Source organism: Triturus cristatus, chromosome 8 (genome assembly GCF_964204655.1).
Source record: "Triturus cristatus chromosome 8, aTriCri1.1, whole genome shotgun sequence".
Lineage (NCBI taxonomy): Eukaryota > Metazoa > Chordata > Amphibia > Caudata > Salamandridae > Triturus > Triturus cristatus.
In genome coordinates, this window is record NC_140591.1 from 479054903 (window position 1) to 479081816 (window position 26914).

Genomic DNA, 26914 nt, shown 5'->3' on the forward strand with positions numbered 1-26914 from the left:
AATTCTTGGTGGGCCCCTGGGCAGAGTAAGGGGAGAAGGGGATCTCGGGGAAGAGGGGAATCTGTGCAATGGGAGTTCAGTGAGGGAAAGCAGTAGATGGTGGGGTTGAGTCACAACCAACACCAAATGTGGGCTGCCACGGAGAGATTGTGATTTGCCTATGTTTACGGTGTCCTCGTGAAAAGTAACTGGTGTTAATGTAAAGTGCTCCAATACCTTTGGATGGTGTTGGTGCTATACAAAACTGCACAAAAAGTAGATGGTGCTAATGTAAAGTGCTCCAATACCTTTGATGGTGTTGACACTATATAAAACCACAGAAAAAAAGTGAAAAGCAGTGTAGAGAGGAGGGTATCTGTGCTACAGATTTCAGAAGGGCGTGCTGCAACAGACAGGAAGTGGACAGGCAACCAACAGCAAATGTGGGCTACCACAGGGAGATTAAGTGATTTGGCTGTAATCACAAAATGTGGAACTGAGGACCAGACTAGGAAGATGATGTGGCACCCTCTTGGGAGAGGATGTGGCGTAAGGGCCAAAGCTGCCGACTATGGAGTTGGTGAACTGGGGCTCGAATATCGGCATCTGCCTAACATCCTTGATTCTGGGCAAATCACTTAATCTCCCCATAACTACAAAAATGAATGTGTACTGGTGTAAAGGAACTGGTGTTAATGTAAATCACTCATATACATTTGGTGGGGTCGGTGCTATAAAAAAGTGCACAAAAAAATTAACTGGTGCTAATGTAAAGCACTTCACTACCTTTGGTTAAAAAAGAAACTAAAAGAATCACAGTGTTAGGCTCGTTACAGTAGTGAACATTAGAAAATACTTAGAATCGGCAACCACATTAAAATAACTAATTTGCCATGAACACTGAGGGGCAGTCCGACCTCGATGACATCCCACGGACCAATGCCTACTCTTAAAAAATGAAAAGGTAGCTTTTAATTTTCATTTTTCAAATGCATCTCGTTTTTCTTTTAGGCAAACGGGCTGCATATAACAAATATTAGAAATTCAATAGGTCTCACATTTTTTGAGTTAGAGCTATTGGTGTTGTAAATGGCAATCGTTTTTGCCCTGGTGTTATGGAGTGTAATATACTAGCAACATAAAATCAATCAAATTTTCATTCTGAAGAGCCATGGGCATAGTAGGCAAGTTTTTGAACATGATCAAACATTTAGACACCGCAGCTCCAGACGGGCTACCAGATGCTAAGGCTAGCCTTAGCAAATTGCGACTTTCCTCATGAATATTGATGAGGCAGGTCCACTTGCGACCCACTGCAAATCGCTAACAGTGGCAAACACACTGTTGTGCATCGCAGTTTGCGATTTCCTAATAGCGAAACACTAAATTTCGTTCTTAGAAAATCGCAAACACCAAGTTCGTGCATCTGGCCCTCGGTTAGGCAATTCTGTGTTACGTTCAAGGCAAATGCACTTCATTAAGACTGGGACGAGGAAGAATGATGAACAGGTAAAGCTGCTGTGTCTGCAATACTGTGCATGAGTTGATGGGTTTAGACTAATTCTCTCTTTCTCTTGGGTTGTATGTCACAAATCTGAATTTGAAATATTAACCTACACATCTAGTATATCAGCTACTGCTGTATAGTATCTCTCTACATAATATTGCAATGAGGTTCCAGAAATAGGAGTTTGTGCGCTACTTCTGTTTGTATATTTATTGTACACGAAATTGTGCCAGTAAAATTGCAATGCTTTCCCATGGCCGCGCTGTAACTGGGTTGAAAAAAATTATGTTGCTGATCTAAGTAGAACTTGCTATGCAGAAGCAATTATGCTTATGAGAAAGCGATTAGAAATTATTCGATGCCCTTGTGGGAGTAATATTTGTTTAGCCTCCTGGAATGTCTTTTTAATAATCTAGGCGTTTTAATTGTTTACTGAGAATAAAATTCAGTGCATTGTTTTTCGGTTGACTATCTAGCTGTTACATATTTCTTTTTTATATTAAAGAAGGAACTGAAATGCTGAACTCAACTTATTCACACTCACAAGAAGCCAAAGCATGTTAGCTTGGCTCAGATGCTTTCAGACTATGAATTTGACACCCCTTTTTTGCAATCAAACACTTCTCATTTGCTTCTTTAACAGGTGAATGTTTGTTATGTTCATATTAGGACACCAGTCCATAAACAGCGCACAATTATAAAGCTCTCAATGTGCGGTTCAAAAATCTGTTTCGGTGGCAGAGTACTACTATAGACCTAGGCCCTCATTTATAGGGATTTGGCGTAGGTAACCTGCTGTGCTGTCCTGTGTCAAAGTGTAAGGGCAGAGATGCATCGTATTTATCTAATGCGGTGCATTCCTATCCTTTCCTCTTGTTCTGGTGCCATTTCGGCAGCTTAGTGTCAATGCTAGGGTACCTGTGGGGTCAGCAGGATTGGAATTGTGCACCTTCCTACAACAAAACAATTCTCTGAGTTTTTGTGGTCTTTCTAAGGGTGCTGCAGAATGCAGCATACATGGAAAGAGGAATAAACAAACAGAAATAGTTATTACACCTTGGTACGCCTCACCTCGGAAGGCGTAAGGTTTTGGCACATCCTCAGGTTTACATGGTTTTGTAAATCTGGGGACGCATCAAAATCCACTGCAACTCCCATGGAACATCCAATGCAACACCCATGGAACACCTCCTGAGCGCAGAGTAAGGCAACGCAGCGATTTGTGCAGCCTTGCCTTACTCCATATCTATGAGGCCATTCAAAGCCACATGAAGTGGCTTTGATTGGTCTCATAGATATGATTTCAAGACTTGCACCACTGGACCGCCATAAGAATTGATGCTTCAGTGGCTCAAGGGGCTCACAAATATGCCCATAAATATGCCCCATAATGTTTAATTATTTCAAGAAAATATTTATTCTTAAATATTAATAGAGAGAACATAAAAACATTTACATAACAATATCCTTGTGTTTAAAAAAATGGCCGTGAGTTAGCAAGTTTAACTCGTTATTCACACTGATTAGCAAAATATTGTGTGTTTAATATGACTTGGACACTGCACTCACTATTTCTCTTGATTTTGACAGCTGCTAGCAACATTCAAACAGTATAGCATATCACCACTGAATCTAGTATCATTAGCTTATATACAACACGTCAACAAGAGCATGTTACTCTATTTACAAATAGTGGTTGCAAATTGCACACCAGCATTTTGCAAGTAGAGTAGTATTTTGCGAACTGACCTATGCACCAATAGGTCATTGCCCAAAATACTGTTTCGCAGGGAGTCACAGAAGGACGTCCCTATTTATTTGTTGTTATCGAAGACATGGTTTTCAACCCTCTGTGATTGGCTGCAATCTATTGAATGACGGTCTGCAAGGGGCAGCTGTTGTTTTTTTTATAAAGCAGCCCATGTTCCTTAAAGAAACCTATGCTGATTCCTGGTTTGGAAAACTTAAAGGAGAGTAGGCAGTGGTCCCCTGCATTACTACTTTCTCTTCTCCGAGGCTGCCAACACAATTCTTTTAGGACCTTTTCTCCTTTGTGATTCTAAATCAGTTACCACTCCAGTTCAGGGATTAGTAACTGATCAATGGTTTGCAATCGAAGCTGTGATCGATAACTATTGATAAAATCCTAAAGAGTGCAGTAATAGTAAAAACGATTTGCTCTTAGGCAATTCCACTAATGAAAAGACAGTTGATTTTTGCTTGACAATATGGTATGTTATAGGTGCACAAATATAACACATCTTGTGGTACAACCCCTTAAGAAAGCTGAGGAAATACATTAAAACCTTGTCTGGATCTTGTGAGAAGGTTTGTTTTGTGGGTACTTTGAACCAACAAAAGTGAAATATCTGGGCCTTTGGACGTTTGTCGAGGCATGTGTGTCTATGCTGAAACTTTGGTTAATTCTAGCGTTTTTCATTCAACTGCTATGTGTCCCAAAATGTGTCCTTTGTGGTAAGTTTATGCTGAAATGTTTTTGAATGTGGAATTAAATATAAATACGAACACCACAGGAGTACAGGGTTCATGGATATAAGACACAGAAAATTGTAAAAATGCCCCTTCTCACCGAGATGTGCATGCAGATATTGCTGCAAATTGTGTTTTATTTTGTGTAGCTGATTGATACTCAGTGGTATATACTGATTATATATTATATAAACAAAAAAATACTCCTCGTCAAGAATATCAGTTAAGAATATATGAGCAAAATGTAACTCCGGCTTAGCCCAAACCTTGAGATTTAGATACTAAGGTGCAAAATGTAGAATAACGTCTAAATAGAGAAGTGATGTTTCTTGGTGAATAATAAAAGAGGAGAAGAGCTAGGTAGGCCCAAAGGGCGTCTCAAGAAACTGTTTGCTTATAAGATGGGAGATTGAATATAACCCCAAAACCTCTGTTGAAGGGCTAGTTCACACCTTCCACTGACTCATCGTGTTCCTTGGCAGAGAGGAGGTTAGGGAGAGGTTCACTCTCCTCTTCCACCCCATCTTCTGTCACTAAGAGCATGCTTACTTTGGACCTCTCAAAGTCAGGTTTGAGGCAGTTCACATGGAGGACCCTAAAGTATTCCTTGGAGTCTGCAAGTTCACCAGGTAGGTGACCACTCTTGCACACCACCACCTCAAAAGGCCCAGTCCACGTCTCCTAAAGAGTGCAGGGCTCTACTTGGGCCATAACTCACATTTTTTGGCCAGGTTGAAATTCTATCAGATTTGCATTCTGGCCATACTGACGTTTCATCTCTTCCTGCCTGGATTCTAGGTTCGCCTAAGTAAGCTTCCTGAAGCGCGCAGTCTGATTTCTAAAGACCAGCTTGTGGCTAATTACATCCTGTGGAGTTTTCCTGGGAGCTGTCTCCCAGCCTTCTTCCACCAAACTGAGAGGTCCTCTCACAGGGTGACCATACAGTAACTCAAAGGGACTGAATGTTAGGTCAGGAACAAAGACTCGAAATGAATGAACTTGAAAGTAGGTTTAATCCAGATAAAGAAATAAGGAAGCACCAGCGGTTACAGGTCTTCAAGCTCCAGCTGGCTCCTCTCAACTGTCCACTCTTGATTTTTGGGACTGATCAGGTGTTCCAATACAAAACACACTGATCGTGCCAAGAACCAAGAGTTTATATCACAACAACAGAATAGCTTGTGCATGCAAGCACGAGAGCGATGGCAAACCTGGACAGAATACACATGTGAAACATGTAACACATCTTCCTCCCTTAAATAAATAATAAAACAAAAAAACCAACAAAAAACAAAAACTTAAAACTTAATAAGAAATTCTGTTTTTGATAAAGGAAACAAAATCAGACATCCAACCAGGTTTCCTACATTGGCGTCTATTTGAGTCAACAGTATGATCAATATCATTTGAAATATTGACAACATCAGCGGAACAATCTACAAGGTCATCTTCATCTAATGTGTAAAATGACTTTGGTTCGTCTTTAGAATTGAAAGACACACTTTTATCACCTTTTAGAACAGCAATTCTGCTTAAGTTCCATACCTTATTGTTGGTAAGCCTGACTGAGTTCTTCAGTACTTCTTTTATCTCAAAAGGACCCATGAATTGACGTTCCCCTTTCTTGACTTTCCAAGGTTTTTTTTACCTTAACAAATATCCCTACACTGACAATAGGATCCTGTGGAGAACCTTTTTTCTTATCATATCGTTCTTTATTAATAGCACGATTTAAGATGAGGTTTTCCTTTACTGACTCTAAATTTAAGTTTGATTTGGTAGAAGGAGCTAACCAAGCAGGATTACATTTAGTCCTAGGAAGTCTTCCTCTCATAATCTCAAATGGAGAATAACCAGTCATTGCATTGGTGGATGTTCTGTACATCCATCTTGTCTTAAAAATTCGTAGCTCCCATTTATCATTATCAATTCTGGTGACTTGAATAGCACTTTTGAGGACTCTATTGAATCTTTCAATTACACCATTACCACTTGGATTGTATAAAGAAGTGGTACAATTAATGATTCCTACTCTTTTGAAATACGCTTTTGCCTTGTTAGAAAGAAACTGACCACCATTATCTGTGATGAGGCGTACAGGTAACCCTTCTTCTGTGAAAGTTTCATCCAAAAAAGAAAGAACCGAATCAGTATCTATCTTATCTACAATTTTGATTATTGGCCATTTAGAGAAAACATCGATGGTAGCCATAACATATTTATGATTAGGACCAACAGGGCCCATAATATCCATGGCAATAGTTTGCCACGGAAAATCCGGAATAGAGTGATCGCCGAGATAAGGTCTAAGGGTGACAAGTGTTTTGTCAGCATTAGCACACGTGATACAGTTTCTAACAATACGTTCAATGAAGATGTCCATACCAGGCCACCAATTTTTTTTTTTAACTTTTTGTTTTGTTCTAACAATGCCACAATGACCTTCATTGGCAAACCTGGACAGAATACACATGTGAAACATGTAACACTGAACCCTAATGACTTCTCCGGAACCTCCCTGTAAGCAAAGAGAAGGCATGTTAAAAGGACGTCCCACTTATGCTTCACAGGTTTGGTCAGACCCTTGATCATGCCCTTCAGTGTTTGGTTGAATTCCTCCACCAAACCATTACCTTGGGGGTGGTAAGGAGTGGTGAACTTGTAGGATACACCACCCTCCTCCCACAGGGTTGTCACAAAGTTGGATATGAAATTGGTACCCCGGTCAGATACCGCCTCTCTGGTGAAACTCTCATGGGAAAATACCCCCATTAATGCCCGGCCCACCACGAGTGCTGTCGCTGTCTTGAGAGGCATGATCCACCAAGACTAGGATGCACCTGTTGCTCATGGCTGTTGTGGGTTCCAGAGGCCACACAATGTCCATCCCAACCCTCTCAATAGGGGTGCCCGTGACCAGAAAAGGTTGGAGAGGAGCCTTACACTTCCTTCCACTCTTACCATTTGCCTGGCAATTTTGTCAAGACCTACAATGTGCATCTGACCGCCTTCGCATTTGGGGCCAAAAGAAGTGGGTAATAATCCTGTCAAAGGTTTTGTCCCACCCCAAATGTCCTATCAAAGGCACGTCATGAGCCAGACCCTGTAGGAAGGTCCTGAAGCGTACCACCAGCACATGGGCTGATCCAGGCTCAGCGACCTAAGGCTCACTGTATAGGAGGCCATTTTCCCAGAAGTTCCAGTGTGATCCAGACTGATCACCAGCTACCTGGTTCGCAGCCTACTGCTGCAAGCCAACCAGAGAATAGTATTATCTCTGATCCCTGCAGAATTCTTCCCTGGTGGGACTCCCTTCTTGCTGCCAATAAGTCAGCTCAGATAAGTCCCCCAATTTAGTAACTTGTTCCCCTGTAGGTTCTGGGGCATCCCCTCGAGGTAAGCTCCTCCCAGACCATGGGAACTTCAGGAACGGGTTTCCTGCACCCCTTGCCCTTTCTCTTGGCAGGCACCTGGGCTACTGTTTCAGGTTTGTCTGACAATCCTTTCTGGCTGTCATGGACCTAGTGGTCTCACATGCCCACTCTGGCAACCCAAGCATCTCCAAGTGAGACCTGAGTTCCACATCCTTCCACACGAACTGCTCCATGTCATTACCTAGCAGACAATCAACAGGCATGGTGGGGCTCACAACCAGCCTCAAGAGACATGTGACCCCCCCACTCAAAGGGAACCTGTGCAACCTTGCATTGGTGCTCTGAGTTATCTACAGCAACTACTTGGTGGAATACACCAGGGACTACTTGCTCCAAAGATACCATGTGACAAGGACTGAGGTCACACTGGTCCAGTTTCCAGTATCCAGAGCCTCTACCCTTTGCCCATTGATGGTCACCCAGGTGCTGTACCTTGACCATCTCACTGTACCCTAGTGAGACCAGGGTAATTTATGCAGGATCCCCATCCTCACCTGGGACCCCCTTCTGAAACCTGCTTTGTGACTGTCTAGTGTGAATACACATGCCCATCTCCTGCCAATCCAGAACCAGATGGTGAATACACTAACAGGCAGAGGCACACAGGATGGTTAAGTAAGAAAATGCCCACTTTCTAAAAGTCGCAGAGCCTGGCAAGTGGGTGCACTTGCCAGGTTGACATGACAGTAAAAACTGCGCACAGACACTGCAGTGGCAAGTCAGAGACATCTTTGAAAGGCTACTTGTGTGGGTGGCACAACCAGTGCTCCAGGTCCACTATTAGCATTTGATTCACAGGCCCTTGGCACACACGTTGCACTGTACCAGGCACTTACTAGTATATCAAATATACCAATCATGAAAAACCACTCTTAACGCAATTTACAGTAGAGGCATTTGCACTTTAGCACTGAATAGCAGTGAAAAAGTGCGCAGAGACACTAAACCAGCAAAAGCAAAGTCCAACATACTATCAAAAACAGGAGGTCAGAAATCACATGACACATGCCAAAAGATGCCAGGTCTAACACTCACCAATGCTATTAAAAAGTCTATCACCAATGTCTAATCCCGAACAGAACATTTGCTCACCAGTAAAACCATATAGCCCAGGAAAACCATATAGCATCACCATTTTACAGATGAAACAGGAATGTTCCAATAAATTGCCTAACAAATGTATTTTTCCAAGTTAAACTACCACCCCCAGCTCATATCCTACAGGTCAGCGATCAAACTGTAAGTGCACCAACATTGCCGCAGTCTGCCACTCCTTTTAATCAGAACTCTCAAAGACTTTCAAAAGACCATTTGCTCAAGTACGTTAGAGTTCAATTGACTTTGTAACTTTTTTTAAGAGACACTCTGTCTTCACCGCACCAAACACAAACACCCCGGGGTGCCCAGACAACACCCACCAGACACCGAAGCACAGACAACAGCCACCCGACACAGGACCACAAACAAGGTATAACAAAAGATTGGCCCAGATAACAGACATTCCTCCCAAATATAATTCTACAGCCTACAAATGTTTCCTAAGTTATGTTCCCTTATATTTTTATACATGCTTACGAGTTCCTCCAGAACCAAAAATGTACATGATTTTGTAAGCTCTCCTACTAAATTCTTGTGGCACATGTGCAGAGACCTCTCTCACCTCACAAGCACCTACACTGAACCAAACGTTAGTATATCTCATGCACTATACAGCGCACTCCTACACAAAACCTGGTATCATCATACGTCCGAGGTAGGCACACAAACTACGAACAAATCCTGTTACATCTGTTCATTGATACCTCATGCCGTAGGTGTAGACAGACATTATTTAGCACAAGAGATAGCCTCCGAAAGAGTAAAATGCTTTTTCCATCTGTACCTCTGTAGGATTAAGGCAAAAATACAACCCGATAGAGTAGAACCCCATAGGACATTAGTAAACATCACCAGGTATGATTCCAACCACACTGCACTATATCTCTTCACTGAGCTGAGTGTCATCCAATCTGAGGTAGACAGGATGCGCAGAAAGGGAACCATAGGGGAGGGCACTGTTTGGCCCCAGGATTTCATAGAGAAAAGGTTCTTGGAGGTAGCACGACCACCACACCAGTGCACAAATACGTTCCCTCTCGCCTCTGTCTGTAGTCCCAGATCAGCCCTTAACATCTTTGGGGCCACCTTCTTTAATAATAAATGGACCCCAGGCATAGAATTCCAGGGCAGGGCCACTCATCTTAATCGCACTGGGGGAAATGAGTCCATGGGAGGGAGTCCATAGACAGCCCGCGGCAGGAAATATGGGATGGCGAGATCAATAGGCATACCTAGTTAGAGAGTAAGGGACAACCCCTAATTGTATGGAAACTTACGTTGTATTCTTTATGTTTCAGAGGCAAAAGAACCAACAATGCAGTGACCTTGCCCACACCCAGCTTGTCTATGTATGGTGGAGCATCTGCACCCTTGTGACCATACACACCCCAACCCTGGCCATCCTTTAAGAAGATCTGTCTGAGTTGTCTCAGCATCTGTTACAGAAGAAAATAACTCTGTTGCATCAGGCTCAAAGGAGAAGAACTCCTGATTATTTTGGCAGGGCTCAGTACAAGGACATTCCAGAAGAATTCACACTGTTCACAGAAACTCAAGTAAATGCTAGAGGGTCTAAACAAAAGCAAATGCCCACTGGTTACAAAGAACCAGATGGGAGCTGTTGAGAATGATAAATAATACTGAGCTTGGCCTAAATGCTATCAATGACGAACTGCGAGCCATCCACCTTTCGGTGTTGCAACATCAGCATCTGGTGGGCTTGATGACCTTGGTGGAGGGTGGGGTGTATGCCTTGATTGGAGCTTCCTGTTGTACTTTTTTCCCCACAAACAATGTAAACAATGAGATATTAGCTTGTGCCATCCAAGATCTGCATAATCTACAAGCCAATATGTAGTAGGAGGGAGGTGTCCAGGAGCAGGACTGGTTGCACAGTATCTTTTTGTGGATCCCCTTATCGGTGTCTAAGTTACTGACATTTGTTATGCTTATTCTCCTTGCTGTACTTCTGTTATGTGGTTTCCTACAAGTGGGGGTTTCTTGGTGTAAAGTGGCAGTCCTCAAATTGAGTAGTATGCACTTAGTTAGGGAAAAGGCAACTGACACAACACGTGAACACACACACACACACTTTCAAATAGTATGAATGTCCTGGCATACAAGGAGGATAGAATTGTTGATGACTCAACTAGAGGGGGAACAGTTGAGATGGGTGAATACAATGTCAATGAATGTCATAATATGCATGTGTTTCCTGTTTCCATTGCACTGGTGTCCAATGTTCAAGTTGTTGGCAGCAGCAAGCATTCTGTGCGGGCTGGCTTACACTCACCCCACACATATCCAGCACAGGCATCACTGTACTTGTGGCCCTGCCAATAAAGGGTCCGTGCGCACATGCCCGCAGCCAGTTCTACATTACATCTACGTGTGTCCCTGTGGTCTAGTTGTATGCATGAGGGTCCTGGGCCCTAGGACATTACATTGTGCTGTGGACATCAGATGCAGACATGTCACCGCAGGCAACGGTTTGGAGCTTGGACATGTGACTATGTTGTCACCCACTCAAATAGTAAGGGGAGTGTTGAGGGCCGTCGTACGCAGAGCCAACATGGCTGTGTGACTGCTATTTACACACCCCTGGGTGTGGTTCTGTACTGTGAATGTGCATCTGCATGTGTCTCTATGGCAGTGTGAGTCTCCTTTGTGGGGTGTGGGTGGTCCCTGAGGGTGATAGACACCTACGTATGTGTTCTGGTTAGCATTCAAAGTGTTGGGCCCCCACCCACTCCTGTTGGGCCACCTCCTTTTGGCATGCTGAGACATGGCATTGGGGTACCATGTGTGGGTGGGTGAGGTGTCATGAGCCAGCTGTGCTTGCGGGTGCTTACTACTGTGTGTTCTGTTGCTGGCTCTGTGTTCTCCTCTGAGTGGCTTGGCTGCCCGGGTCCTGTTGGTGGGTTGCATTGGATATCCATGGGCTGTTGTAGGGCATCGGTGTCGAAGGTGCGGTGGTCCTCTCCGGCAGCGCCGAAGTGTTGTCTTCTGTGCTGGAGGTGTGGTGTGACCCTCTGCAATGTGTAGGGGAGATGCATGTGTGCCATTGTGCCCACTCCCCCATCTCCCCAGTCCGTGTTCGTTGCACTCCCCGTTGATGTTGTGTCAGGTCCTCTCAAGCTGTGTCCGTACTCCCTGCTCTTTGCACAGTCTCCACACTGATGACTGTGGCCTGGGTTTCCTCCAGCTCATCCTGTGGCGCTGCCTATCACCTCCTGACACCGTTGCTGCCTTCCTGTTGGCAGCGGGTTTGGGCCTGGTTTAGGTAGTCACATGATGCCTGCGCCTATTGGCCTCCTCGGCACTACGCCTGCAATCCAGGTGGTCTGCTAGTGGGTCAGTTGCTGGTAGTGTTCTGTCCCCTCCGTGACGCTGGTCATGTTTTCCTGCGGTCTGCACCCCGTCTTCCTCTCCCTCTTCTCCTTGGCTTTCCCTGGCCCGTTCCTTGCTGGTAGTCTGTGGGGGTTGTGGGGTTTGGGTAGACCCCTGTGCTGTGTCAGGGTGCATCCATGTTGCTACGCACTTTGGATAGTTTTCCGTGTATATTTTCTGTGGTTTTTATAATGCTTTGTTCCGCAAGACGAGTGGGATTTGCAGGCCTGTGGCTGGTTTTCGCTACTTTTTGTACCGCGGTTGGCCTCTTCACATGTTTTTTTGCGTTCGCGCATTGCATTTATGCGGCGTGGCATTGATTTTGATGCGGGCATTTTGCGCGTTACCTGGTGACTATCGCATGCTACCACCTTGTTGTGAATCCCACATTGTCACAGGATTATTTCCCCACGATAGGCTGCGATATTGAAAGTTGTGTTAGGCTACTCTTGCGGTAGTTATCACACATTCTTGTGAATATACCCCTCAGTTGTTTCTTTCTGACACTGCTGTAAATCAATTTTGGAGCTGCAAATTCTTCGTATTCTTAAATATTCCACATAGGGGATGCTCCAAATCAAATGTCTGGGAAGTGCACTTTTGGCATGCAGGATTGAATTCCCCGCTGTGATTTTCCTATGTAGCTAGGTTTGTCCCATTCCATGGTCTATGTACACTTGCACATCTAAAAACTTGATAAACCTATTGCCTATCTGGGCTGTGAATTTCAAATTTAAATAATTTGTATTGATCTTTTCCTCAAAAGCCTTAGCACCCCCTCTTCAGTGCCCTTCCAAATTATAAAAACATTGTCTATTAATTGCCACCATCTTATCATTCAAATGTGTTTTGAGAGCCTGCTCCTCCTACCAGCCCACATGTAAACAAACGTAGCTAGGGGAGAAGCAGACCCCCATGGCTACACCTCTCATCTGTTGGTAAACTTCTTTGTTATGTGTCAAATATAAATTGATCATTTCAATTAACATTTTGTTATGATCATATAGGCCTATCAATCTCATATCGAGGAAATATTTCATATCTCTTAAGTCATCACTGTGGTTGATGGTGGTGTATACTGATGTAATGTCCATCGCTAAAAAGAGAAAGTCATTTTCCCACTTCATATTATGTATTTTATTTAAAAAGTCCCCTGTGTCCTTGATAAAAGATGGTAAATCAGCCACCAAGTCATATATACATTTACTGGTGGTCACCAGTAGTTAGTTATAGTTAGGACCTAGTTTCCTTTAGAAAATAATTTTTTGCTTTGCTAATAACTTTGGTGACATTTGACGAATTCACATGAAATTTTCCAAACTATAACGTCTTTGTAACCTTGGTTTTTTCAATGGATTTCTAAGGTTTTTTAATTATATTTGCTAATTATAACATCCCTGTAACCTTTGGTTTTATTTGTAAATTTCTAAGGTTTTTTAAATGCTAATTCCTAACTATAGCATCCCTGCAACCTTTCTTTTTTTCAGGTATTTTAAATTGTATTTCCTCACTATAAGCTGTAAACTTTGAGAGTGGCCATGTGAGTCGCTGTTTAGGTTGGTGACTGGGTGTGTGAGTGGCTGTATGGGTCTGTGAGTGAGTGTATAATATCTAGGTAATTACGTAAGAACATGATTAGTCCTTGGGTGATTGTATGATTGTATAGGTAATGTCTGTGTGAGTCTATGAGTGCAATTGCTAAGGACACACTACAGGGTGTTTGTGACAAAGTGTGAAACACATATATAGACATATTTTACATAAAGTTTCAGTGTAGCTGTTTAGTAAGATACTAACTTACCTTTCCTCTTTGTATTCATTTGTTGTAATAACTACATCAAAAATGCATATTCCTTCTTCACAGCAACACCGGAGTTCGCAATGACATCAGTAATCTTGAATACAAATAACAACGTGTAAAACAGATATATAGGCATATTTTACAAAGTTTGAGTCTAGCTGTTTAGTAACATATTGGTTTCACTTAATTTTAACAACACATTTGTAAAAAACAATAGTTTTAAAAAGTAACTTTCAACATCTGAACATATGAATAGAACATAACTACCAAACACCCATCAAACTACCCATTGTCACCCAAACTCATGGGGAAACCAAAACTGCTGCAAAACTATTGCAATGCACAATCTGTGACAAGACCCACTCTAGAGGGACAAACAAAAAATATTCATGTGGGACGACGTCCATCTTATATCATCTTAAAACCTATCATAGAAAACATTTACAACTGGCTCTAACAGAGGGAAATTGGAGGACCTTCTGCATCAGTGGCAACAGTAACAATTCTGAGCCAGAAAGTCCCACCATAGGTGCAGACTACTACAACAGATATGGTTCAGAGTTTTCAAGAATGACCACATATTGCATGGACTGTAATGTTGTTATAAGCAGTGTGTTACAGCTATTCGCAATTCTGCAAAAATTGATATGAGCTAATTTTTTCCCCTTTCATATTTTTTACACATTTCTCAGTGCACATTTTTTAATTCTTCCTGTCCCAGTTGCCATTTTTGTTACCATAAAAAGAACAAAAACATTTTGAAACTTTACAAAACCACTAAAAAAACAAAAACAAAAAATCATGTCACTAGGACATAAAGGAATATAATTAGATAATACACATTTCAACTAAAGGAATAAGAAGAACATGTCCATTTATCTATCTTGAACATTCTTTAAGAGGAGTTCACATTGCACAAAATGTCACAAGACATTGTCAAGGGATACACAAAAAATACTCTTGTGGAACTACGCCAATGCATTACCATCTTTAAACATACTATAGCAATAGTGTAAAAGCAGCAAGAAGGCAATGCAAGGCTGAAGGACCCACAGTGAGTGCTGGATAGCAGTTAGCAGTCCAGAACAGCCCTTAGCAATTCTGCAAAGAATCATAAATGTTGATTTTATTTTATTTTTGGCACTTCATAGGTTTTCTACATTAGCAGGCATTTTATTCTCTCACAAAATAGGTATCTAATATCTATGTGTTGGTCATTTTATTATCTTCAAATGTATTGTAACACTACTTACATATAACATGATATATGGACAAGTCAAAGCATTCCTCTATAAATAAATACTCAACTAACTTTAGCCAGTTATCATTATTTACTTTTTCAGTTTTTAAATACAAGTATACAGTCTGTGATTAAATTTTCTAGTGAGTGCGTCAACAATATATACAAACATACGCTCATTTTTAAGACCACACTGTGTTAAATTGTGTAATCCCTTTTTAAAAACTATCACCTTTAATACCTTGTCCTGTTCTGCAATTTCACGTCTTAACAACTCTTCATTTTCTCTAGATTCCTGCTCAGGACCAAGGAAATGAAACTGCACATCATCACAATCCTTTTCTATGTCTGCCAAAGTACCATGTATAAAGTGCTCTATTCATTTCTCCCAAATATAAAGCAGGAGTTTTCACATAGTACAGCCTCCTACATGAAGTTCGCATTGTTGAGTGGTGTACAGCTAGTAGCTTGAGATGAGGAAAGGTGCTTTGGCACACTTTGTTTGATAAACAAGCTAGTGAGTGCCCATGCAAATTGTTATACTTTCTAATCTTGCAAGAACCAATCCTTGTAAAGTACTTACCTTGTGTTTTAAACTTCGCCTTGGAAAGATATGTAACAATGTCCTTAATATCTCAATGGATTTCTGTTAAATACTACAAACACTACTACAATTCCATTTCTATACAGGTACCTGACTCCGCCTTCCTTGTACCTGTTCTCCAATAACTTATTCTACATTTGTAGGTACTATCACCTCTTTCGCTACAGGAGTGCCATTCTTCTTTTCATAACATTGTCCCCTGTAATCAATAGCATGAACTAATCTATTATCCCTGAGATAGCTTTCTTCATTAAAGAAAGACTCTGTACTAGAAGTATGTATGTATTCTCCACTAAAATCTGCACAAAAGTTACTTCATTGACTAATCTTTTTTCTGCTTTTGTCTCCTCATGCACAACACCATTTTGTCAAGAGTCTTCATTGTATTTATAATCAAGATGAAAAGCTTCCTCTTTAAAGCAAAGGCCTCATTACCTACTCTCTCAACTCATTCTTTCTGTTTCAGTGCCTTTCTCCTTCTTATATACTTTTTGATAGTTCTCAGTAGATTTATAACTACTCTACTACGAAACATCTTGGCTCTGGTTTCCTTAAACTGCTTCTGTCTCCTAGTTAAGGTGTGTCCATCTTTGTTACATTCTTTACTGTTCTTGTTATATAGGGTCTGTCCTGTGTTATTCTTTCCCATAGTTTGAAATATATTTTCATTATCTTGTAATCTTTGGAAATATCCACATATATTTTTAAGAAATGACTTTGTCCTCTTACCAGTTTTTTCTTTCACCACTTTTTCTTCATTTTGCCCGTTTTGTGTCTCAGTTCTGCATAGATACTGTAGTTGCTTCTGTTCCTTTTTCCTCTGAGCTTTTGTAGGCATTCTGTCTGTAGCTATGCAGATATTGTCCTGTAAAACAAAATAAGTATATTTTAATTGTTATTCTAGCTAATGTGCCAACTACTTTACCATTGACTTACACTTAATATAAAAATAGTTTTTATGTCATGTTGCAGCTTTAAATCTTCAGATGAACCTAGCTACAAAACTACAAGCACTTACTTCAATATACCAAACCCAAACCAAAACTTAATGTATTAGTTACCTTATAATATTATAGCACCCTCTCCTACAACACAGCTGCACCATATCTCAGTTATTACTTAAACAAGCTAAAAGACCACTTTTTCCCTTTCATAGTACATTTTTAAATAAACATCAACCAAAGTGTAAAAGTACATAGAGTGTCTCAATACTGTAAATACAAAAGCACAACATAAGAGGTATTTCTTTGCCTCTCTACCACTGTGTAACTGGTAGATTTAGTTTTTTTTAACTTTTCTACTTAGATGTGCCAGATTTAAATTTTGAGAAACACTGCATGTATAAATCTGCACATTAATCTGTAGGACAGCATATAGCTCTCTAATTCTTCTGAGTACACGCAGACAGTGTGTGACAGGTAACATATATAATTCACAAGATGGTTCTAAAAGAGTACATATTCCTCACTAAAACTTATAAATACATGAGTTTGTGGTTGACTACAATACTCCCAGGATGATTGAATGAGTGCATAGATAGGGCCTAGGTGATTCCCTCAGAATATAGGTAGTGCTTGCATGATTCATTGAGTGTGTAGGAACTACATCGGTGGTCCCATATCTGCATAGTTAGTGCCGGTGTATTCGCATGACTATATTGCTGGCATCTGGGTGATTGGATTAATGCATGGGTGTTGCCTGCGTAGTTCACTGTGTACATAATCAGTGCCTGTGTGATTGGAAGAGTGCATGTGTAGTGCCTGGGTGTTTGAATAAGTCTACATATCACACTTGCTATGTAATTGCAGACATGGCTCTTTAAGAGCTTATGTTGCTCTGTTACTCAGCATGCACATGCATCTGTAAGTTTCTAAAACTGAAAACAACAATTCTCACTTTTTCAAAGCACAAAACCTTTTCTTAATGGCATCCCTACTTCATTTTGCAAATATTTCTTGTGTCTTAAAAACATAAATCCAGCATTTCTCAAAGAAAAGTTACACGCCAAGTGAAGCTAGTACCCGAGGTCTCAAGAGACATTCTGCACTATTAACCCTCCTCAATTTTAAACATAGCATGTTTAAAGAAATACACCACCCTCACCATATACATTACATTTTCAACTGCTTTAAAGAACATAGATCACCATGTAAACATATATGTGATTTCATAATAGATTTCTACCGTCAGGCAATTTTTCAAAAAATATATAGTTCTCTGCATCTTTAAGTAAACTCAAAAGTCTCATTGTAAATATTACTAACAGCAACCACAAAATCCATATCTCGACATCTAAGTATATACAAACTGGTCAGATAAGTTAAAAACCACATTGACAAACACTTCCTAAGACATACCTAACAAGAATTACTACCTTGGTATTCATATACAGGCAGAGCACATTATCTTATGTTTTATCCATGACTACACTACTCCTGTTTAATAATGTGACTAAAAGTACTACAGTTCTCAGAATGCAAATAACATAGAACTGTCTGTTCTGCTCTTAATACTTCCAAATTTAAATCATTGTCATTTTTAAAGGCATTGCTCATAACAACTTTCAACAGTACTGACATCTTAAACACATACCCTGTGCCAGATACAGTTCATCTCACATATTTTTTACATATCACTGATACTCTTTTTTATCGAAATTGCATATACATATTTTTTCTAATGTAAATTCTTTAAATGATTAAAAAGTTATAATTGAGTTCATAGATTATATTGTTGTTTTAGGTCTTTCAGGATAGTTTTGACATTGTTAAAATTTGTAAAAACTAAGCACAAGAATGGTGCACCACTCTTATAGAAAGCAACTATAAAATGACAACCTCTTCAATGGAATGCTTCCGGGTAGCCATGGGCTATACAAAAAACCCTTCTAGTCTATTCTATTCTATTCTATTCAACTTTCCACTCTATGATCCTGAGAAAGGCACCAAATGAAATCATGTCTTTCATTTTAGACAACCGTATCTCCACTTGTGAATAGTTAGCATCTGTAAACCCTTTCCCACTCTTTCAAAAGAAGGTTCCTGTGACCGCGTGACTAACCCTTCACGCTTGCAGGAAATAGCACCCGTACAGAATTCGGCAGAAAGGGTGTACTTGGAGCTTTCATTAATTACTGCCAGATCCGCCGTGACTAAGGAGAAACACGATCCCATTGACCTGCAAGGTCGTCAGTTATTGAACTGATGGTTTGGAGTCACATATACTGCAACCTGGGGAGATAATGTTTCAATTGTATCCACGGCAGTGACGAGGGACAGTGGAACCATCTACACGATAACAACTTGTTTGGGGGACAGAGTTTGACAATTTACAGAGGACTGGAAAACGGCAGACTTATTGAAGGTAATATGGGAGAGAAAATCTCGTTTTTCCCTTCATGCAAAATACATTCTGCATTAAGTATCAGAGACTACATGAAATTGATTATTGTGAAAAATGAACAGTACCTATTGTATTTACATAAAGGATATATGCATACAGCCATGGCTGCCGTAATATTGCAAGTAATAGCATCTATTGTGTGAGTCTTTTGTTGCTGTCATCTCTCTTGAGCCCTCCAATGGAATTGCTTGCTGAGTGATTTAAACACAAGTGTATGATGGCGTTTTAAAGAGCACTGATGAAGGCAAAGCGCCGAAATGCATTTGCTGAAAATAAAATGAACCAAAGTCCCATGAGTGCCGAGGTCCTGCTTTTTGGAGCTGTTATATATATATATATATATATATATATATATATATATATATATATATATATATATATATATATATATATCTCAACGAAACACTCATCAAAACCTCCACACGGCGAAATGAGGAAACGGACCCATCGACTGCTGGTTAGAAATATGATCTTTATTCCAACCTCTCTTGTTGACGCGTTTCGAGCATCACGTGCTCTTGATCACACAACGAGCACCGCGTCAGCCATTATTTTAAATGCAATTTGTGTCCCACCCCTTAGTGTTTGTCATGTGACCTTCCACCATGGATATAGAAGAGTTACTTCATTAATGCATATCATTCGGACAGCATATCAAAGGGACATAAGTATAACCTAATATTTTACCATTTCTCTTATACAGCCCAAATGCTGCAATAGGGTACTCTTGCACAGTATTGATCCCCAATTTTTTTTTTTATATATATATATATATATATGTGAGAAAACCCTCTTGCTTCACAACAACAAGGTAAGAGTCGCACTCAGGGTTGCAGGAAGAGAAAAATGTATTGACTGACGCGTTTCAACCTCACGGTCTTTGTCAAAGTCACTTCAAAGGCAGGAAGTGGCTACTAATATATGCATTTACAACCAAGTATGACCAAGCAGGTTTGAAAATAGACCTAGAAAAAAGAGTCATCAGTATACAAGAGAACAGATTCCATCCACAATAAAGCCAGCATTTGCAAAAAGTTATTTTCTTGTAAAAATAAATGTAAAGAACTCTATGAAAATATTTATCAGAATATCAATATAATACATTGCGTATTAATGATTCACTGATATGTTTTTTAAATATTTCCACCAACATTCGCCATGTCGCCGCTATACTCATGAAATCCCCGCGATGGTACACAGGGGGCCATGCTGGCAGTTGTGGCGGCATCTCGAATATCATGTGCGATTAAAAAAAATACATTTTAGACACATAACTTGTGTCACTAACACCCATTTCTCAAACATGGAGTCAGAGTTTCCCCACCCTGACCCTTTATGTTAGCTTTCACCCAAATGTTCCGCCTCAGGAACCATTCCCAAATGATAAAATGGCAGCCACAACTTTCTGTTCAGGTTGCGTCCAGACAATCACAGAACTCCCGAAGGCGCGCGCTTCTGCGATTAATCATGAAACCACCGCTAAATATCCAAGGCCAGAGAAAGATCTATAATTTTCAGGCTAAATTTCTAAAAAACTACTGGATGGATTTGCACCAAATAAGAAAAGGCACAATCTGCCAAATTTGGTGTCATTCCGGCCGCGGTTTGGGCTGTAGGTTCGACAACGCGTTCCTTTGGGAATTAAAATTACTAACACACTCTTTTTTCGTACCCCTGTTCCTCAGTTCCCACTGCATAGATCACCTTCAAACTTTCCATGACACACAGAACCTACTTTGACACTTTTTTGGGGAAAATGTCATGGCGACTGATCAAACAATGCCACAGTTAGTCAAAAAATGATTTTCCTATGGAAACTAGGTACTAAGTATAACAACCTACTGGCAACCGCAGTCGCCAGTAGGTAGTTATAGTTAGGACCTATTTTCCATAGGAAATCCGCAACATTCTATTTGGAATAACGTTGGTGCCGATTGACGAACCTTCGCGAAATTTTCCAAACTTTTGGCCAGCTCCGGTCCGCTCCTATCCTGAAAATTTCACGGTGATTCGTCAAGTGGGGGCCGAGGAAAAAGGGGGGTCCCAAAACGCGTTTTACCCATGCATTTTCGCATAGGAACTGTTGACACAGCTACAGCCCGAACTGCTGAACGGAATCACACCAAATTTGGCAAAGAGGTAGTCCTCAGTTCAGACTCGTGCCTTTTGCTTAAATGGTGTAAATCCGTTCAGTAGTTCCTGAGAAAATTAGAGTTAAAAAGATAGATATATCTGGGCAGAGCCTAACCACACATCTCATCGTGAGATCTGATTGGCTGTCAGTACTTCATCCAAGAAGTGTTGGCAGCCATCTTGGGACCAATATACATGATAGCACCTCATTAAAAAGCATTGCAGTTAATAGAAGGTTTTAAGACTTTAGTTACATTATAAATCATTTGTTGATGATACCATACTCATTTTAGGAATTGGGGTGTGTTCTAAGGTGATTTTACCATGTGAAAAAGCCTTCTGCTGTGATATCATGAATCATGTTTGAGAGAAAACTATTTTCTCATGCTTTTCCCATAGAGGTTTGGAAGGTGATCTATAAGCTAAACTGAGAGCATATTTTCTGTAAATTCACATTATCTTTCTCAGTCATGTGAGAATGAAGTATGACATCCTCAGTAAAACATGTACATCCAACAAGGGCGGAGACTGTCAGTTGATTCCTTTGTGTTCTACTGCAGCTTCCCAGAGTGTTCTAAAGAACAACTAGAGCGCTAACAGTCCTACTTATGACAAACGTATGGCACACCTGAAGCCATCTTGGTTGGAATAAAGTGATAACTCTTAAAAAATTTAATTTAAAAAGGAACAAAATGAGGGGGTTCATTTTGCCATAGAAATTATGATTAGTGCTGAAGAAAGAAAAATTAGGGCACATTTTGAGTGACTTCTCAAATCCTCTTCTATCTCATTAAAAAATTCTGATATGCAGACTGAAACATGCACTTTTAATACCAGCAGCAGACTTCCGTGGTGAGCAGTAGCTTTACTACAGTGATCTAATGAGCAACTAGAGTGCTAACATTCAGAATTTATAGCAAATTTGTGACGTATCTGAATACCTTCTTGATGGAATCAAAGTAAAAAACTGAAAGCATTTCCTACGGAGGAGACTGCAGTAAATGAGGAAATTAGGAAACTTCATAAGAAATAAATCTCCCAAGATGGCCACCAGAGACAAAAGAGCCCAAATGCAGCACAAATATCACCCAGATGTAGCCCACATGTAGCCCAATGACAGAAGTGTGCAAAACACTTATTTTTTGTGAGGAAATATGAATTTTGTGATCAGTTATGTCCCCTATCTTAGACCCCAACGGCTCCATGTATAAGTTACAAGTACATGTATGTTCCCTCCAGTTCCAGTTATGAAGACGCAAACACATGTGCATCCACCGTCAATATGTCCTCTTTCAGATCCGCCATGAATGGGCCGGATATTCTATTCCTAAGTATGAAAGGCCACCGACTTTATATGGCTCATTTACTCCATTTTGCAGTTCAGGCGAGTAGGCCCTGAATTCTGCCATCAAGCCTTTCTCTGCCTCCTACCTTCGACAGCTCCAGTCTGAGCTCGCATCTGTGTCCATGAACTTTGTTCTACTCCCTGCGCGGCTGACGGTGCCTGACTCGGCATGTCTGCCTGCCAAAAACTGTATTTCACCTTCAAGATTATCTGCTCCGCTCCTCATCCAATGCATTCCTGTCTAGTAGTTTAAGTAAACATCCTTCCAGCTAACTGAGCAAAGGGCCCGGCTTCTCTGTCTTCATGCAAGTAATTCATAGCCCTGTTACTATGGAAGATTTCTGCCCCTCGCATCTCATGTAGACACTTATACGCTTGTACACGCACTCACAGTCAGTATAGAATAGATTTTGTTCGAGAGACCTTTCCTTTTGGATAACATAGTTCTTTAAACATAGGATGTTAGATATGATTTGGGATTAGGTTGACTTGACCCCCCAGACTTCTGTCTCCACATGTAGAGCTAAATGTCAAGTCCCCTTCACCCCCTAGTTGCACGTCAATCATACGTCATGCGGCTGCGCGCGCATCTCTGCCAAGTATTTCTGCTGACATTGCAGGATTCTTTCATGGATCCACCCATTTGTGACATCATGTATAATGACGTTTTCTAGTTACGCCTAGTTACGCCTATTTTAGTTACGCATGCATATCTTTATCTATTTTATCAGCTGTTACGCCTCCTGCATCTGTTTCACTGTAATGCCCTTTCTATAAAAATGATTACCTGTCAATAATGTATTGCTATTCACTTCCTGAACCCCCGTGGTGATGGAATATGACGCCTACAGTTCGAACTGTAAAGGAATAAAGCCCTTTCAGAACCTCTAATACCACGGATTCTGCCTCTTATTTTACTGAGTTATTCTTAATATATTCTACTGCATCAAAAATAGTATCGGTAATTAAATATTTACCACATAAATTGGCGCCCGAATAGGGACACTTTCTCATCTCACGCGCCGGAGGTGCGTTGCAGGCCCGGTCTCCTGCCACAGCCGGACGGACAACAACGCGTACCCGCAGGATTTCCTGTATCTCCCTCCTGCCAAGCGGGGGTGACTGAGGCTGCGATCAACACCCAGACGAGGCGGTGAGAAGTGCGAAGTATCCCGACCAGAGCCTAGCTGAGAGAGCAAGATCCGAGGTATACAGAGGCCCACCAGGTTCCGAAGTTCCGCGTCGAGTCGAGTCCAGTCCGGTCCAGTCCAGTTCCAGTTCAGTTCCGAGGCCTTCCGTTCCGAGCTACCGGGTGAGTACCATTGCCGGGGAGGCATTTAGACGTGCACATAGGTTGTGCCGGTCAAGACGGGTTTGGGTACACAAATCCGGTCTGCACTGTTTCAGCAGTGTATCTGTACTGTTTAGCAGTATATCTTGTAAGTCTTATATCTAATCCAGTATCATCTAGTGTCAAGTATTATGCCAAGTAACTAGTTCCCTATAGTCATTATTGTTCGTTAAATGTTAAATGTTAAATGTTTAAATGTTTAAATATTTTCTACATGTTGTGGTGTGAATGATTGTTCATTATTGTGTTCAGTTGTATTAAGTTGTATTAAGTGTGTTCAAGATTAAGGACCAAACCAGATCTCAAAATGCCGCTCTTTTCGAAATTAAGACAGATCAAAACCAGAAAAGGGGTACTCGAAGAAGCTGTTCCCATTCCTCCTAGGGACACTCCAGGGTACTTCATGTATCATAAACATGGCCTAGATGCCGTATTATTTCTTGATTTATGGGTGGACTACACCAAGGAATTACCAGAAAGTCAGAGGTGGCCCGCAGCTGGGACCTGGGATGCAGATTTCATCATGAGAGTAGAAGAAGAGTTATGGAAAAAGAAAGCCAGACAGTCACAGAAAGATGCCATTGAATTATGGCGTAAAGAATCATATAGACGTACAGAAAAAGCGCTCAGACAGGAAGAGAAAGGTAAGGAGAATTCAAATAAAGTCCGAGAAAACCTATTAATTGAAGAAGGTACACGAGTAAAATCAGAACAAGTAGATAGACAAAGAAACGCCCTTATGAATAGTATGTATCCTCTTCTGACCGAGGGGTTACCCAAGGCTACCCCGGAAATACCCAAAAATTTGCCACCTCCATTGTTTCCGATAAAAGTACATCCCAAAGGGCATCCCAAAACCGCAGAGGATGTTTTCCTCTCCTCCTATCTAGATGACGCAGCTCCCGAGTATGTTAACACCGCACCACATAGACCGCTTGCCGATGGTGTTCAACGCCAAGATCCTCCGTCTGTACCTCCGCAACAACAAACTCCGACACAAGTTCCGACAAGCACATCTGTTTCCACCGCTTTTCCCGCATCTACAATTTCTGTCTTACATCCAACAAATCCTTTCACGCCCAGCACCTCAGACGGTGCTACAGGAGGTACGACAGACATCTTTTCTACTCCACCTAGAGGAAATAAATTTTCCTTTAAAGAATTAGCACACCAACGTACGCCCAAACTACCAACCCCCGACATGCTTAAAGAACTTCTAATGGATTGTAGATATGATCCTGTGCCCGGCAAACAGGACGAAATGCTGGTGGCATCATTACGTATCCGACGAGCTGCAATATATTTAGCGAAGCTACCAGGAATGACTACACATTTAGAAAATATATATCACTTTGTCCAGTCAGGGCGAGGTCCTGAAAGTATTAGCAGAGCCATGGAGTACCAGAAAGCGGAGGTACAGGGGCAACTGTTACGTTTCCTCATAAACTGTGTGATCAGAAATCAAGACCGGCCTGGGGTAAATCCGGAAGAAATGCAAATACTTACCACATGGGGTCGGAATATATCAGACGGGAAACATGATAGACAGTTATGTATAGTAGCTATGTGTCGAAAGATCCGCAAAGAAATTGAACGAATACACGAAGAAAGATTAGAGATAGATGAGCCTGAACAAGACAGAAGGGAAGAATCAGGAATGCTAACAGGACAATCGGACACGATGGCTTATGTAGGTAGAGGAAGATCTTTTAATAATACTAGATGCTCAAATGATTCGATCCGTCCGACACGTCCAGAAGGTAGCAGAAATTACCAAACCCCTATAATCAATATAAGATCTCCCGAACACTTATTCCAAGCCGCTGACAAATTACTCAGAGAACGAAGGGGGTATCATATGCTCGATTCAATGGACGAACAAGAATTAGCTAGATCAGCAGTACTATGGGCTGACAGTCCAGGAAAATACAGTGATGATGCACTAGCACACACGTTTTTGAACCTTACCCCCGATGAACAGCGTTTAGCTGGTATATACATGATTCAACAACTCCTTATATTATATAAAAGCCAACACTCCGATCCTGGTCCTTTACCTGATATATTGACTGAATTACTCACGAATAAATGGAGAGGTTCAGGTACTGATTTAATTAGAGAAATACTAGAATTCAGAAACCAGTATATTCTTTTTGTATGCCCAAAACATGTCTCACTGCCCATCAAGGAAAGAACGACGTATTATATGGATAGACAGAATCCCTTACGCGAAGTACACCCAATAAAAGGTGATGACAATGAGTTTAAACGTGTATTTGTATATACACCCATATCTAAAATGGAATTATTAGAAATGAAGAAAGTGGTACCCAGTCATGACAAAGACCCAGCGGGTTTTCACCGTGAGATTAAAGACATGTTACTCATGGGAGAATATACCTACCCCGACATTATGAAAATATTAAAAGTTTTAATGCCAGCTGGCATTTACGAAAAATTCAAAGAAAAAGATTGGGAGGTGGGAGACCAAAAGATAGATTGGACGGCATTAGAAACTGAAGAAAGAGCCCGAGGTCCAGGTTCAGGGCTCTGGCCAAAGACTAAAACACTACCAGGTTTACTAGTACAGGTACTGCCATGTTTATTAACTACGAAAAAGGAAGACTGGGGTGCAATCTCAGCCTGTAAACAAAAGCAAGATGAAGACACTAGTGATTTCTATTCTCGATTTGAAAAATGTTTTGGTATAAATAGTGGCATAAAAGCAAGTAGCGAATCATATCCACATCTGTTTGTGACAAAATTAGTTGAAAATTCCCTGCCCCAAGTTAAGAATAGAGTATTGAAATTCGAGAGTACCTGGCAAGGTAACACCCCATCACAAATGTTACAGATGTTACAATATCACCACAATAGAATTAGAGAGGAACAAGACCATGAACAAAGACGCATGAAAGACACGAAAATGAAAATGCTTGTTGCCCAGTCAGTTCCAGCTGACGGTCATAAAAAGGGTATGACACAGTCCAGTGATTCAGCAGGTCCTGTGAAAGGGACATGCAACTATTGTAAACAGCCAGGTCATTATATACACGATTGTCCAGTCTTAAAACATAATATCGCCACAGGTAAAACACAGGAAAGACCACAGCCACCTAGACAGGATCAGAATCAACAAG